The sequence below is a fragment of the Carassius auratus genome, unplaced genomic scaffold (assembly GCF_003368295.1).
Source record: "Carassius auratus strain Wakin unplaced genomic scaffold, ASM336829v1 scaf_tig00004584, whole genome shotgun sequence".
Classification (NCBI taxonomy): Eukaryota; Metazoa; Chordata; class Actinopteri; order Cypriniformes; family Cyprinidae; genus Carassius; species Carassius auratus.
In genome coordinates, this window is record NW_020523609.1 from 655,615 (window position 1) to 660,112 (window position 4,498).

General features: G+C 44.9%; 1 long non-coding RNA gene across 1 annotated transcript; it reads right to left on the reverse strand.

Moving 5' to 3' along the window:
- Positions 1–599: 599 nt before the first annotated feature.
- Positions 600–1,757, reverse strand: LOC113070599 (uncharacterized). Its single transcript, XR_003279948.1, has 4 exons — positions 1,660–1,757; positions 1,201–1,542; positions 918–1,058; positions 600–799 (listed from the first exon to the last, which is right to left on the reverse strand). It is a non-coding gene; the product is annotated as an uncharacterized LOC113070599 (long non-coding RNA).
- Between the last annotated feature and the right edge of the window lie 2,741 nt (positions 1,758–4,498).

Genomic DNA, 4,498 nt, shown 5'->3' on the forward strand with positions numbered 1-4,498 from the left:
TCCATTTTTGCAAGTCATTATGCTATGATGACAAATCCAAGTTACAGATGCAAGTTTCATGACAACCAAATTTGAGGATCCTCAAAAGCTGCTCAGAGACTTCCTTTGACTAATTAACTAAAATATATTTAAATAAACAAGACTGGTTGAAATGCATTACAATACATCACGTTTGTCATTTCTTAAAACTATCAAAAAACATTTTATCATTGAAGCTCATTATTAAAAGAAATACACAACACAGTGAGTTACCTAGAAAGCGGTAGCCTGTGCTTTCTATGCGCACACTTTATGGCACTTAATGCCTCTTAATTTAATGTGAGAGACCAGTGGCTTTTTCCCCCAGTACAAAACATGGGACAACAAGGATACTAAAAGTTAAAGGGAAAAGATTGGGTCAGTTATTTACAAAGGTAACACTTTATAATATGTAACACCTATTATTTGCTTATTAGCATGCATATTACTATACTATTAGCCATTTGTTAGTGCTAATTAAGAACATATTAATGCCTTACTCTACTTGACCCTATTCTACATCCCTAATCTTACCCAATACCTAAACCTAACAACTACCTTACTAACTATTAATAAGCAGCAAATTAAGAATGTATTTAGATAAATGTTGTAGTTAATAGTTAACAAGTCTTACCTATTCTAAAGTGTTACCTTTACAATTTTAAGAGAGTTGGGACTCTGGTCACCCCAAGATCTGTAATTTGATACTACTCTTGGTCCATATGTCGTTGTGGTTTTTGGTAACTTCCATCAGATGAAACTTTTAACAATCTCAGGAATGCTTAAAAAAATTAATCAATAAAAGAAGAACTTAATCGACCTTCAGAAAAAGAGCATCATATTTTTTTACAGAAGGAGTTATGCTACTGTACTTTTAATAAGTTCAGAAAGCAACTCACCTATCATCCCAATGATCAGTAAAACACTGATCATGCAAAATATTAGAGCAAGAAGATTCATCCATGTTGTCTGCTCATTTAGCAACACTTCAGTGCAATTCTGACACTGTGGTAACTCGGTAACTGCAGGTGTAGTTGGATCTGTAAAAAAAATGTGTTTAAATACATATCTCTGTGTCTGTGTGTGTGTGTGTATATATATATATATATATATATATATATATACTGTATAAAGGCAGTGTATACATTAGTATAAACACATAACTGAAGTAGTATCACTCACCAGTGTGTATGCTGATAGTCTGTAGTCTGATGCCGTTGCTGAATTTTACCTCTGTTTCTGTGTTTATGCAATAATAAACTCCTAACTCATTAAAAGTGATGTTATTTATGGAAAGACAATGTTTAGGTTGCACTGAATATTTGAACCTGAAGTTATTTTTGTAGTAATATACTGATTGTGGGTTTAAGAGTGAGTCCAATAGCACAACCGGAGGATTTGGTAAATTCAGAAAAAACCATGTGGCCACCTTTGCATCAAGATCACAGTTTATAGTCACATTTTGACCCAAATCTGTTAGTTGATCTGTTAAAGTCTCTGCAGCTTGACACCATATAAGCAGATCTACGAGAAAAATAATTATTTTGTAGAGTATTTTGCTTAGAATTTTCATTCAAACCAGAAAAAAAAAAAAAAATCATTATAACACATGTATACAAACATTTTCATGAGTAAACTCACAGAGGTGGAGCTTTAAGATCTTCAGCATGATGGTTGGTTCACGCTGCTTTTTAGATGAAACCAGACTTTGTGTCTCTTTTAGGAGGACTCTTAGCCACATCAAGCAGAGGAAGTCAAGACCAAGCGCCAACCTCCCGCTCTCTCTCGTGAAGCCAATAAGGAAGTGACTAAAACTGCAATTCATCGACTGGCCGCTTGAGGCTAGCTGCATTAGGGAGTCAGTCCCATAGACCCCCCATGTTAAAATGCCCCACTTTAAAGCAGAAAAAAACATTTACAGCCTGGTGCAAAAAATGATTTTGGTCTAAATAGCTAATTTTGCCCTTCATGACAACTGTGAGGGGGTGAATTTTTTTTTATAACTCATCCGTTTAAATAATATTAAGACTTAAAGTTTTGCATAATTAAGGGCGTGGCCACTAGTGACAGGTGGTTTGCCGATGCTGACACTGCCATAGTGCTAGGTGGGCGTGGCTTCAGCAACTAATTTGCCCATTTTTGTCCAGGAGAGTCACGCGGTGATGCGCTGCCAAGATGGCGACGCCCCTTTCAGCACACTTTAAGCTTCAAAATCAGACTTCAAGAGTCTATGGTTGACGTCACGGACACTACATAAATGTTTATACACAGTGTATGTGTCACAGTGTCTGGGTTGTTGTTCCCTGGGGTTCCACTAGATGTCCTCCTTGCTCACGGTGTCTGTCACCAGATCACTTCTTATTTGGTCACCTTCCTCCTTGTTGTGTAATTGATTGTCCCCCACCGTTCTCTTGTTCCCTCATTATCCTTCTGTCTATTTATACCCAGTCTGTCTTAGTCTGTGCTACGGAGTCCTTGTTTAATGTCAGAGTATTATTCATGTCCGTCAATTCTTGCCTTGTCTTGCCTTGTCTTTCCTTGTGTTCGTGTCTTGTTTATGTGGATTGATGTTTTGGTTTCGACCCCTGCCTGGACTGTTTACCCCTCTGGATTATCCCTAAATAAATCATACTTACCTGCAATTGGTTCTCTCGCCATGTTTCAAGCATCACGTACCGTGACAGTGTGGTCAAGACTAAAGGCCTTTGCACACCATCCATCCATCCATCCATCCATCATCTTCCGCTTATCCGGGGCCGGGTCGCGGGGACAACAGTCTAAGCAGAGACGCCCAGACTTCCCTCTCCCTAGCCACTTCTTCCAGCTCTTCCGGGGGGACCCCGAGACGTTCCCAGGCCAGCCGGGAGACATAGTCCCTCCAGCGTGTCCTAGGTCTTCCCCGGGGCCTCCTCCCGGTGAGACGTGCCTGGAACACCTCCCTGGGAAGGCGTCCAGGAGGCATCCGAAGTAGATGCCCGAGCCACCTCAGCTGGCTCCTCTCGATGTGGAGGAGCAACGGCTCTACTCTGAGCTCCTCCCGAGTGACCGAGCTTCTCACCCTATCTCTAAGGGAGCGCCCAGCCACCCGACGGAGAAAGCTCATTTCGGCCGCCTGTATCCGGGATCTTGTCCTTTCGGTCATGACCCACAGCTCATGACCATAGGTGAGAGTAGGAACATAGATTGACCGGTAAATCGAGAGCTTTGCCTTACAGCTCAGCTTCTTCACCACGACAGACCGGTACAGCGACCGCATTACTGCAGAAGCTGCACCGATCCGTCTGTCAATCTCACGTTCCATCCTTCCCTCACTCGTGAACAAGACCCCAAGATACCTTAACTCCACCACTTGAGGCAGGAACTCTCCACCAACCTGAAGTGGGCAATCCACCCTTTTCCGACTGAGAACCATGGTCTCGGACTTGGAGGTGCTGATTCTCATCCCAGCCGATTCACACTCGGCTGCAAACCGTCCCAGTGCACGCTGAAGGTCCTGGTCTGAGGAGGCCAACACGACAACATCATCCGCAAAAAGCAGCGACGAAATCATATGGTCCCCAAACCGGACACTCTCCGGCCCTTGGCTGCGCCTAGAAATTCTGTCCATAAAAATTATGAACAGAACCGGTGACAAAGGGCAGCCCTGCCGGAGTCCAACATGCACCGGGAACAGGTCTGACTTACTGCCGGCAATGCGAACCATGCTCTTGCTCCGGTCGTACAGCGACCGAACAGCCTTAAGTAGGGAGCCGCCGACCCCATACTCCCGGAGCACCCTCCACAGGATGTCGCGAGGAACACGGTCGAATGCCTTCTCCAAGTCCACAAAACACATGTGAACTGGTTGGGCAAACTCCCATGAACCCTCCAGCACCCTGGAAAGGGTATAGAGCTGGTCCAGTGTTCCACGACCGGGACGAAAACCACACTGTTCCTCCTGAATCCGAGGTTCCACTATCGGCCGAATTCTCCTCTCCAGTACCTTGGCATAGACTTTCCCAGGGAGGCTGAGAAGTGTGATCCCCCTATAGTTGGAACACACTCTCCGGTCCCCCTTCTTGAAAAGAGGGACCACCACCCCGGTCTGCCAGTCCAGAGGTACTGTCCCCAACCGCCATGCGATGTTGCAGAGGCGTGTCAGCCAAGACAGCCCCACAACATCCAGAGACTTGAGGTACTCGGGGCGGATCTCATCCACCCCCGGTGCCTTGCCACCGAGGAGCTTTTTAACTACCTCGATGACTTCAGCCCGGGTGATGGACGAGTGCTCCTCCGAGTCCCCAGCCACTGCTTCCTCAACGGAACACAAGTCGGTGGGATTGAGGAGATCCTCGAAGTATTCCTTCCACCGCCCGACGATATCCCCAGTTGAGGTCAACAGGTGCCCATTTCTACTGTAAACAGTGTTGGTAGGGCACTGCTTCCCCCTCCCGAGTCCGAAATTCGCATGCAAAATTTTTGCATGTCAAAAAATAAATTC